This window comes from Pararge aegeria, chromosome Z (genome assembly GCF_905163445.1).
Source record: "Pararge aegeria chromosome Z, ilParAegt1.1, whole genome shotgun sequence".
NCBI lineage: Eukaryota > Metazoa > Arthropoda > Insecta > Lepidoptera > Nymphalidae > Pararge > Pararge aegeria.
In genome coordinates this window covers 7821094-7834262 of record NC_053208.1, presented here as the reverse complement: position 1 = coordinate 7834262, position 13169 = coordinate 7821094, and the positions used below count along the sequence as shown (strand labels likewise).

The window sequence follows — 13169 nt, the reverse complement described above, 5'->3', positions numbered from 1 at the left end:
TCAGGTGCAACTCCATTTAAACATTTAAGACAAAGAGACGTGCTTAATTTATTTTAAATAAATTCACTTATTAGTTTGCAACCTCGAGCACTACTCAACCTTGATCCCATTAGCTGGGCGCGCCGACCAATTTATCGACCAAAACTCTCCGCAAGCGATATAGCGTTCCGGTACGTTGTCTCGTAGAAAGTGATTAGGGGTATGGGCTTAACATAACCGTCATACAACTTAGCCCGTTACCATCTTAGACTGCATCATCACTTACCACCAGGTGAGGTGAGGTTGCATCAAGGGCTAACCTGTAGTGGAATAAAAAAAATTAACCTTCTACCGTTCCCTGAAACTGTTATTCGTCCACAACTCTAAATATAGCGCTCTTTGTGACACGTTTGTGAAGTAATAATCAGTAGTCTATTTGATCCACTACCTTTTGCTTTGATCAATGTACCGATACACGAAAGCGAATCCATAATTGAGAGCTTGCAGATCAAAACCAGGGTACAGGTAAAGCCAACAGTGAACAGCAATGAATAAACAGAATGCCAATTACCTACACTCTATCGACTGCTAGGGCTGGCACCTTGACACAATATTCCGCAAACGAGTGACTAAAAAGACCGCTAAAACCGGACCGGAGCGTAATAAAGTCCCTGAAATTTTATAAAGTCTATCTAATTAAGGTCAATGCACGCTTTGGACCGCGTTCATACTACATTGTATATATCGCTTTGACTTACGTATATAAGTACGATAACTTTGAGATTTATTCACTGACTTATCAACGTTCCGACCGTTTGACTTATAAAGTTAAAAATTGGCACATAGGTGGGAGCTCTTTATGAAAATTAAGTTTCAAAAGATCTGTTTGGTGTGGAGTATAAAGATTGTAGAAATGGATGCGTTTATGAGTACAATAATGTCATTTATCGACTTACGAGATAGAAATGATTGTAGAAATTATAAATTACACCGCAACGATTCTCCTGCCTTTCGCGGAATTTAGCAAAATAAGCAGCAATCCACCAATCCGCACTGGACCAGCGTGTTAGACTAAGGCCTTAACCCCTTCTCTTGTGGGATGAGACCCGTGCCCTGTAGTGGGTCAGTAATGGTTTGATATGATGGTGATTATCATGGAATTCCGCAATCCTAATTTCGTGTGGCGAGTGATAACTTGCGGCTCCCGAAAAAGGTATGGGTACCACTAAAACCGGACCGGAGCGTAATAAAGTCCCTGAAATTTTATAAAGTATTTTTAATTTGTTTTATTTTTTATCCTAGCTGGTCATCATAAGTAAGCTCAGAGTCATTTAGCGAGCGACAGTGAGAGTTGCAGTCGGAGTTTTTCTGCTTCATAAAATCGAACACGAAGAAACAGAGTTAACGTCATAGCTTAACGAGTTGTAAAGCTCATCAGGCACATAGCTAGGTGAACCGATGGGTGATGTGGTCCCAAGTTATTTGACAGGCAATCCTGCATTGACAACCGTAGCGTTGTTAGCTACCTACCCTACCACCCTGGGTGGAGCCTCTGGACATAGGAAGGTTTTGTTGTTTTTTTGTTAAAGAAGTTAAAACAATGACGGTGCATTATCAGTAAATATATGAAAATTTACTGTAAATGTACTGTGACTGTAAACAAATTACCAAATGAAATCTTTGAGATGTCTCTCAATAAGTTCAAAGTTTATATAAAACGTAAGCTTACAGAAAAATCCTATTATAATATTAAGGATTACTTAAACGATAAAAAAACTTGGGTGTGAATTGCTCTAGCTTCATAGCTAAATAAATTTACTGTGAGATGGTGATAACAAAAAACAAAGTTACCCGGCTAAGTTTGTTGTGGGCTCTTCTTAGACCAAGGCGCGTTTGGAACCCTCGTAGCTTTAGGTTTAAGTTGGCGAACGAAGTTATCGCCATCCCCTTACAATTACGTAAACATGTATGTATAAACGCTTCATAAGTGCCTGTGATAGGCCTACAGGAATAAAGAAATTTTGAATTTGTATTTAGAATTTGTTAGCAAACCAAGCAGATAGTCCACCTTGGAAATCCATCTGCTATAAATAGAGCAAATCCGGAAGGCATGCAAGAAACACGTCCTACCAATGCCGCATAAGTACTTCAATCGGAGGCGTAGGAGTTAAGCCTTACTTTCCTGATATTACAGTGACCATCACGACCCCTAAACCGCTACTATTGGTTGCTTTTGCCCAAAACAAACAAGGCAGAAATAAGCAAAGCGGTTGTACTACCCCGGACGAGTTCTGTTTCAAAAATCTCTACTACTAATAAAAGTACGAGCTTACAATCACTTATAGTTATAACTATTTTCGGGAAATTCTCTCAGGATGGAATAAGAGACCGCAAGGGAGATTACATTTTATAGAAAATCAATAGGTAATTTCAAAAGACGACGCAGGCTGACGTTGTTTAACTATAAATAGCCCACTGCATTTGCTTTGATCATGTCAATTGTCTAATGCACTTTGAGATAACATGTTGCTACAATAGTATGTATTAATTCTCAATCAGCTTTGACAGTTGATCACTTGATATAACTACCACAAGCTCTTGCACGCTAATGCTAAACGCTAAACTGATTGATACAATAATTACCTAATTAGTGTTCTATTTATGTTTAAATGGAATAGTTTGAATCATACGAGATCATGCGAGAGCTTACTTCGCGGAAAGTTGTCGGTTCTGTCGCTAAACGTTGTTAAAACTTTTCATGAACTTGAAAGTTGATGTTAGATCTTTTCGAAAAAAATAAGAATTTGTAATGATGCGGATGATATGACAATTCCAACTTTTAAGAGTAGATGTTATTCGACGGAGTGTCTAATCGCTGATAGTTATATATAGCTACAGATATAATCTAAGTAGACAGCCCTTTTATTAACTCCGCCGAAAAAACGAAGGTGTGTAATACGTTTGACGTTTACATATATGTGCGTGGCTGTGCGAGTGTGCGTGTGTGCGTGTGTGTGGCTGTGTGTGCGTGTGTTCGTGTGTGTGCGTGTTTGTGTGTGTGTGCGCGAGTGTGTGTTTGTATGGCATGGTGAATTAGTCAGGAGTGTTCTTAAGTATGTTTGATGATAGTGGAATCGGTCAAAGAAGGCCGTCGCCACAAAATGGCGGGTTACTTAATTTGCACAAATATAATTTATATTTGTGCAATTATAAGTATGGGTATCAAAAAAAGGGTTTCACTAGTAAATAATGAACACTATATCATTCCATGAAAGTGAGGGGTTTTTAAAGTTTTACTTTTAATTTATAGATAGATATTTTACTCATTGTTTTTACGTTATTCAGCAGAGTGCTGAAGGCAGATTAGTATATAATTATCACCACCCCTTCTCTTCCCGTGAATGTGATACGAGTTATGTAAACCCATTGCCGGCCTACTACAGGGCACGGGTCACCTCCCGCAAAGAGAAAGGCTTAGGCCGTAGTGCAATAATTATTAGTTTTCTTTCCAAATATTTAGTTTTCTTTCCAAATTAGTTTATGGTTCGTAAACTATTTAGACTCGTACTCTTAAGTACAGGGGACAAATGCTAATTAGTGGCGAAATATTCCATAAAAGATTTCATTACGTTCATGCGTAAAAATAAGTCCAGCTATTATATAAATGCCGGTTCACGAATAAAGGCTCAATACTCAATACACGGGAAGCCTATTAATCCACGGATAAAATAAAACACCTCAAACAATTAGCGATACCTCCAGAGATTCACAAAGGGCTGTTTGATTACTCCTACTGATACTGGATCTTTTGTAATGCGATGGATTCGAACGATTCATGACATTCCCTTTGTAATGGTCAATCCATTAATGTGTCACGGCTATATAGAAGGGTCTATTGCATAGTGCTTTAGCTATTAATATAATATTGTATTAGTTATTAGCTACTGAAATAGTGCAATACTTGACCATCTTCATTATCATATCAACCCACTACCGGCCCATTCCTCCACTGCGGATGTGTGGACTCCACACTTCCTCGAGAATAGTATGGAACTCCCAGGCATTCAGGTTTCCTCACGATGTCTTCCTTCACAGTTGAAGCAAGTGATATTTTAGGTGCTTAAAACATACATTACTTCGAAAAGTAAAAGGTGCGTGCTGGGATCCAATATCGGACCCCCGAAAATATAATACGACAATACACACATCGCCATCTAGCCCCAAAGTAAGCGTAGCTTGTGTTATGGGTACTAAAATGACTGACGAATATTTTTATAAATGAATACTCAGAATATACATATAAACACCCAGACACTGAAAAACATTCATGCTCATCACACAAACAATTTCCAGTTGTGGGAATCGAACCCAAGGCCTTGGGCTTAGAAAGCAGGGTGGCTGCAAACTGCGGCAATCAGTCGAGAGAGATCAATGAGCGAGAGTTCTGAGAGTTCTCCATAAAGTTCTCAAAGGCGTGTCGAGTCCACCAATCCGCACTGGGAAAGCATGGTGGACTACGGCCTAAACGCTTCTCATTGTACCAAGAGACCGGTGCCATGAAGTGGGCCGGTAATGGGTCGATATGATGATCATCATAATCATTGGGTATCATTATCATATCTTCATATATCGACGGCCGAGTGGCGCAGTTGGCAGCGACCCTGCTTTCTGAGTCCAAGGCCGTGGGTTCGATTCCCACAGCTGGAAAATGTTTGTGTGATGAGCATGAATGTTCTTCAGTGTCTGGGTGTTTATATGTATTTTACAAGTATTTATGTATATTATTCGTAAAAATATTCATCAGTTATCTTAGTACTCATAACACAAGCTACGCTTACTTTAGGGCTAGATGACGATGTGTGCATTATTGTAGTATATCTATTTATTTATCTATATATATTGAAGTTCGGAGGTCAGACGGTGGAAAATCGTACTTTGATGTACGATTGATCGATGATACCATCTTCTTCAGTTCCGAATCCGTTTAGTTCCTATTAGAAACTGAAGAAGATATGATGATGTACATTAGTTGAGGAATATCATACAAATAACATTTTAAATAGATTTTATACTTTGTATGATAAGTAGATAGTAATGAATTTAACATACTTAGTTGCTACACAAACATGTTATTCTGAAACAAATTAACGTACGCGAAAGTATAATCTAGATTTGGTTGAAAATCTAGTCCAGTTTGCTAGCGAAGTTGGAAGGCCAGTCTGCGCTGTATAATGAGGACTAATGGGATCAAACCAATGTTATATATTCTTTAACTATGTTAAGCACAATGTTGTAATTAAAAGATCGCACTTATAGTTGGGTAAACGACACGGCAAAGTGTATATCGAATCTTTACTTCTTATGTAATAAATGCGAAAGATTTCGTTTGTTTGTTTGTTCTTCCTGCACGCCCTAATTAAGCAACCAATCAAATTTATTTTTGGAATTTAGTTAGTTCAATGGACGGAAAGTAACATAGGCTACATTTTATTCTAGGAAAACAAACATTTTCTACGAGATTTGTAAAAGCAACAACCCTTCGCTAGGCATGTTAGTCAAACATCCTACAAAGTGTCACCCTGTGTTAATAAACCTGAGGCCTTATGTAATTGTAATAACAGCGGCTACCACGATCTTCACAGCAATGTTGCTGGTGGTAGAAATAAGCATCGCAGTAGTACTTCTACGGTCGAGCTCTGTCACAAAAAGCTTACAGTAGAGCTTACTGTACTTAAGCTTTTTGTGACAGAACTACAGAATACTTTAAAACGCAATTATACTAATAAACACGTGCTTTTGCTGTTATTATTATTATTTTCTATAATTGATTATTTTTAATTTCTTTTTTTAAATTCTTAACAATGCTTAAAAATTAAATTAAAAACACTATTAATAATTTATAAAACACAAACATCCAACCTCCGCTTGCGGAGCTTTTGAATGCCCAAGCAACCGGCGGTCAGGGCTCCAGAGTGAGGAACCTCCTCACAATACGCGCCGTTTCAAGGACTACTGCCTTCTGTATCCGACCCTTGATCCAACAACCAAGCGAAAGCTTCTTAAGATGTTGGTCGAAGCTTTTCGCGAGAAGACCATTGACTGAAAAGACGATCGGAACAATAACGGTCGACTCAACATTCCACATGGCGGTAATCTCTTGAGCAAGGTCCAAGTATTTAGATACTTTTTCCTTTTCAGCTTTCACAAGATTATCGTCTTGTGGAATAGTATTGTCAACAATTATTGCACAGCGCACTGATCGATCAATTTTTTTAATTATTATATAATAGACCAAGCAGCTTTCGCTGATGCGTCTATATCATTTCTTGCGCTCTTTGTCTTTTTGATGTTTATCCAGTCTATTCTTAAACTGATTCAGTGATTCTGCAGTCACTACATCTTCAGGCAAAGGTTTCCACATTCGTATAACTCTATTGCTATGTTTTGTTTTATTGGATCATCATCATATCGACCCATTACCGGCCCACTAAAGGACACGGATCTCTTCCCGCAATGAGAGGGGGTTAAGATCGAAGTCCACCACGCTAGCTCAATGCGGATTGATGGACTCCTTTGAGAACATTATGGGCAACTCTCAGGCATGTTTCCTCATGATTTTTCCTTAACGGTTGAAGCAAGTGATTTATTTGCTTAAAAACGCACATTGCTTAGAAAAGTTGGAGGTGCGTACTGGGATTCGAACTAGGTCCCTCTAAAGTGAGGTCAAAGTCCCACCCACTGGGCAATCACCGCTTCATTAGATAATAGTTTCTATATTCATGTAGGTAACGTGATATATGCTAGTGTTTAGATTAACTCAGCTCAATCACTATTGTATAGTGCGGCCTCTAACCTCAATCAATGGAATAATATAGTAACCGCGTCTTGCTATGTACAATGCACGCTCCCTAGTAGCGGACACAATGAGTAGTTTCAGAGAACTAAATAAAGAACTAACAAATCGAACTAAAAAATCCCAACGGCCTTTATTTAGTTACTACTAAATAAAGGCCGTTGGGATAGGTTATGAGAGGTAAACCTGTGCATTAGAGGTGACCAGGTAAGAGAATAGAAATTATTAATTAATTATATGTAGCCGTTAATAGGTTTATATGATGATGCACATAAGAAAAAAAAAACAAAAAAAATAGGTGAAAAAAGTCTGTATTTGTTAATTTTTTTATTGTCTGTACATATAACATTTTTTATTGCAATTATAACTCCAGACCTGTTCATCGCAGAGACCAACGCTGGGCGCAGCTAGTTTAAATCTTTTTCCCACGGTCTTTGCCTATATCTTTGCTAAAACTATAGTTATAGCTCATCACGTAAAATTCTGTTTTTTACAAATTGCGAGGGAACCAAGGAGTTTTACATGTTTGATAATTCAATTTTTGCATAAACTGTGCACATATTTCTTGGTAAAAGCCTATGTTTAAGGGTATAAACAATCTCCAAATTTCAAATTTCTATCAAATCCGTTTGTAGATTTCGTGCGAATGAGAAACTAAAATCGATACATATACGCATCTAGAAATCTTTATAAATAAAAAAAACATAGTAGGGTAAATAATAAATATCCCTTACCTATCATTTCACTAATAATCCAGTCGGATTTAAATTCAAAATCGAAATTCAAAACTTCTTTATTCATGTAGGCCTATCACAGGCACTTATGAAGCGTTCATACATACACGTTTACGTAATTGTAAGGGGATGGTGATAACTTCGTTCGCGAACTTAAACCTAAAGCTACGAGTGTTCCAAACGCGCTCTGGTCTAAGAAGAGCCGACAACAAACTTAGTAGGCTATTTTTTTTTGTTAACACCATCTCACAGTCTATTTATTTATGGTTTTTTTATCGTTTAAGTAATCCTTAACGTTATAATAGGATTTTTGTGTAAGCTTACTTTTTATATAAACTTAGAACTTATTGAGATTTAAACAATATTATTTGCGATTCTTATGGAAATATCTTCCTTCAGCGCAAATAAACGCACATAACTCCGAAAAGTTTGAGGCCAAGGATAGAACTCAGTCCTCTTAAAAGTTAAGGCGAAGCCTTACCCACAAGGTTACCCCCCTTCTCTTACCCACTGGGTTATCACCGCTTCATATATACATAACCAATATCCATATTAACGATGGATATCAAGTATTTGCATCTTAGATTGGCATTGAAAATGTTAAGTATATTATTATGATCGTGAAAGGCAAAAACGCATTAGCGTAAGCCGATGCTTTTATGATAAAAGGTAAGAGGTAATAATGTATACCTTTCACCATTGAAAAGGCATTGATAAACTATGAAAAGTAATTGATTTTCGACCTTTGACGTAGATGACTGATGAGAGCGTTATCTGTTATGCCAGACAAATTTCAAAATATCTTAGATGCTTCAAATATTCTTCATATAATATTATTATCTAAATACCTAGAAGTCTGGTACACTTTTTAAATGCGGTAAAATTGCGGATTGCAAAGCGCATCTTCTACTCCGAACTGCAAGATGGCAAGCGGAAACATGTCGGCCAGCTTCTGCGGTATAAAGATGAAGCTGCTGAAGTGTCATATGAAGCAATGTTCCATAGTTCCGGCTAGATGGGAGACCTTTACGAAAGACCGCTCACATTGGCAGCGCTTAGAAAACACGAACGTGACGAAGTTTGAGTTGAGGCGACTTAAGACGCTTGATGCTAAACGCGATGAGCTAAAGGCCCGACAACCAGCGGCCTTATCATATAACTACATTGCCGGTGTGTTGACGTGTAGCGAATGCAGCCGTACGTTTAGCACAGAATCAGGTTATACGAGTCATCTAAGGTCTTACCAGCGGCGTTCTCAGCTGGAATCCGAAACAGTCGCTGTGACCGAATACGGTTAGGATTGATTGATTTATTTTTTATTTTTTTCTCGTGGGGAAATCTTCATGGATACCACTACACCAAGGGGAGGTGGTGTTATGCCGGACTCTTACAGACTAAAACCCCACGGTGTTCCAACTCATCGCCTGGTGACTGGGTCGTGGGAACGCTTTCGCACACAACCGCAACCCAGCTAGCATGTCATTAATGTACGTACTTGCGAATTTTTATTTGCAAAAGATCAAACGTTATAATTTTCTATTACATTGATTCTTTTTATCTCCAACTTGTTACCTATTTATTCACGCAGTTTGGTAACAATCCTTCATTAACATTCTAGCCAAACAAGGGACCCGAATCTTGGAAGTCAGAGTCAGTCACTGAAATTGACATCTCTATTACGGTCGATGATATTCGATTTCCAGATTGATGTCGCAGATTGCAATTGCGTTATGATTTGAATTTCATAGTGAATGTGGCAGATAATTACATGCCAGTAACATTTTCCGAATAATTATGATATTTTACGACAGCTGCATCGTTGTTCTAGTTTTACATGTGTTTGGCTGCGGATCACAAAGTCCATATTAGATTCCAGGGGCTTTTACCTTTAGAAAAATATCAGTGATCACAGAGTAAGGAAGCATGCAAAAACATTGGTACTGGTTTCTTTGGATCAATCTTTAAATCACAACCACTTGCGTTGAAGAAGCGTGGTGGCTTTGCGCCTTTGTACCTTCCCTTGCATGAAATATTATTAATAATTTACTAGGATAATTATTATTATGAATATCACGTATTATTATGAAAATACAATAAACAATGAGCTGTATCAACTTTAACGAATGATTAAAAAAAGTTGGCATTGCAGATAAATCATGAAGAGTAATGATAAATCATCGTCATCATCATATCAACCAATCGATGTCCACAGCTGGACATAGGTCTTTAGTAGGACGTCCCAAAATGCACGGTCCTTAGCCACGTTCAGTTTTCCGAGCTATGTACCCGCCCATTGCCACTTCAAATGATTTAAAAAAATATATTTACATAAAGATCGGTGTTTAAGCGAAGCTTGCTTAAAAACATTTTTGGAAGAAGTTAGAAGTTGTACTGGATCAGGTATAGGTAAACAAGATCTCTAGTACGCAAATGTCAAGACGCTGATATTCATCAGAGCGCGTTCTGCAGTGCATATCAATTATTAAAAATGATTTAAAAAAATTATCTTTTTATCCTATATTGTATTCTATTTGTTTTAACTGCTAGTAATTTTACATGAACTCTGTATAATTGCAAACGTACCCACTAAAAAACGTGAAAAAATTTGTTTGTGTACTGAAACGCCAAGGTATAGACTGCCTTTTATATATAGTAGTAGTAATTTTTCACATTTTACTTGGCACCGACCACGAAATATTGTAAAAAAAAAAAATATTTCTTGCTTTTTACTTGTCAAAAAAAAAGGGTTCATTTATTGCAAAAAAAATTAACATCTTTCTAAGACTGGTCTGGGTTGTTTTTGCTAACATTGCAGACTATCTATTAAAAGTATATTCGTTTTGTGCGAATCAGTATAGTAAAGTGTATTAAAAGAATTTCTATTCTTTCCTAATGTATTCCATTTTATCCTAATGTATTCCATTTTAGTTTTAAATGACAACAAAAATGTCCGCGCAGTTAGAGGAACAGGAAACTATAAGATCAACAGCTTTTCCAGGAAGTGAACAAAATCAAACACTATAAAACTAAAACGGATAAGAAGAAATGTCACCGATAATATTCTCTACAATTAGTGATAAATGTTCATTAAATACAAGAAATTCAATTATTTTTACCACATATATATAGTTTTGTGTTCCCTGGGGATATGATAAGATCACTGAGATTTGCACAATGTCATTTTTAACCCGAGATATGAAAAGAAGATTTTTGTCTAGCTTCGTTTTTCGCTATTCACTGACAGAGACGAGCTGACAAGCGATTTTGTGATATCGATTAGGTGTATAAGTTTTAAATTCCATACCTGCCATACCCAGGACTGGTTAGGCTTTACCATCGCAGACTGCACCACCATTTACTACTAGTTGGTGACAGTCAAGTTCACTTGAAAATAAAGATTAATTATAATCACCTCGATACTCCTTATACTCGAACCGCGAATACGGGATCTATCAATAGGTCGACTAGATGGCCACATACTGCTGCAATATGTGGCCACCAACTGATTAGGTACTTTATATGAAGCTCAAAGTCGGCGGTGCGTGGAATGCTGCAGTATTTTTTATGTATCCACTTTAGATTCCTTTGATTGCTGTGCAAGGAGACTTATAGGCAAGGATTTACCACTTTGAAAAACTCAAAAGTCTTGACATAATGTTCAATTGTTTATTTTAATCTCATATGAAAATATACGCACAAAATAATTTGAAAGCGTATACATGGATGGAAGGGTTCGGCGCTTTGCCGAGGTTCATGTTGTCTGACGATTATTGACTCATAAACTGAATCAACATATTAACGCGGGATCGTCCTAGAAACCTATTACTTTACTCCCGCCAGACAAATATTGCCTATTATAATATTTTAACAAGTAAAGAAGCGTATATTATTACGGGATGCTATTTGCTTCCATGATTCGCATGTGAACACGATTTATAAAAATAAAAGAATAAAATACTCGCTATTATGTCGTAGTATGTAGATGTAACGTAGCCCTTAAAGCTATCTTGTAAATCAATTGCCTTTGAGCACCGATTCAATCTCACTAAACGTGTCCCTATTATATCGTGCTCTTAAGCTCCGTTTATCGAGAAATAAACTCTACACTTTATAGCTAAGCGGGAGGTCCGGTCGATTTCCTGTGTGGGTAACATAGGAATTGATATTTTTGTCAGGCAGTTTAGGGCATTATTTGGACCCGCCTTCAAATATTTTATTGAGTCCAAATCGTTTACTTAGTAAAGGAATCAATTAACTACCTATGACATGGAAAGAGTGCATAGATAGCAACGGTACATACTTTGATTAAATAAATATATTCATTTAAAAAAAAAGTGTGTGCGTGTAACCTTTACGTGCGATTGAAATAAAAATGTTAATGTTATTATTATTTATTGATGAAATAGTACAATGGTCCTAGGACTCCGCCATTTCATTTAATACTCTATTTAAAATTCATTAATATCACTTTCACATTTTATAAATATTATCGTATGTTAAATAAAATAAATGAGAATAAAATTTAAGGTAAGATCAGCACATGTGTATATATAACCTTGTCAATCAATATTATAGAAATAGAAATATATAGATAGAAATCGACAGAAAATTTATTAATAAAATATTCCCTTTGCCCTTAATTGCCCTTTTTAAAGAATTATCGAAAAGGGTTATCGAGTCTACCGGTGATCCTAGAGCGGGCAGTTACCTTGACCAACGAATTAGTTTGGCCATCCAAAGTGGCAACGCTGCCAGAATCTTAGAACACGCCTAAAGAAGTTTTCTTCAAAACCTTTCCACCCTTACGAAACGCCAATTTCATACGTAAGGATCTAATATTTTACAGTCAAAATGTACCCTAAAAGTAACCGGTATGGAAAATAAACCATTTATTCGAGCCAAGCTGCCAATTAGCCTAAGAAGTTACTAAAATTATGTATTTCACTCTATTATCAATATTTGTTAGTATATAGAATGAATTTACAAAAGGCCATCACGAAAGTGGATGAAATTGAATGAAGTATTTTATTTATTTTAGAAACATAAACAATAACATGAAAGCTTTAGCGTTTTGGGAAATCAACCATTCATATTGGTGCAGTGCTTCTGAATACCCATTATGAAATTGTTTCCGTTAGAAAGATTAAAATGATTTTTAACTGAAAATAATAAAAAATAGTTCCAAGCAGGTGAATTGATGGAAAACTGTGGATTGAAATAAAATTATAATTGAAATACTGGCTGTGCGAATAATATTGCATACGATCCATTGACATCTCTTAAAAAGTTCAAAGTTTGTATTAAACGTAAGCTTATAGAAAAGTCCTATTATAGAATAAAGGACTACTTCGACAAAAAAGCTTGGGTGTGAATTATTGCTCTAACCAGGTTGCTCTTCTAATAATTTTAAATGACATTGTGAGATGGTGATAACAAAAAAAAAACACCCGGCTAAGTTTGTTGTGTGCTTCTTCTTAGACCAGGACGCGTTTGGAACCCTCGTAGCTTTAGTTTTAAGTTTACGAATGTGGTTATCGCCATCATCTCACTACCGTGTAAGTCTTATGTACGCATCAAAAGTACCACCTATGGGCCTACTTGAA

At 36.7% G+C, this 13169-nt stretch overlaps 1 protein-coding gene across 1 annotated transcript in view; it reads right to left on the bottom strand.

Annotated features, from left to right (window-relative positions):
* The window catches only part of LOC120636325 (SCY1-like protein 2), a 117232-nt gene that overhangs the window by 25289 nt on the left and 78774 nt on the right, over nucleotides 1–13169 (bottom strand). The window lies entirely within an intron of this gene.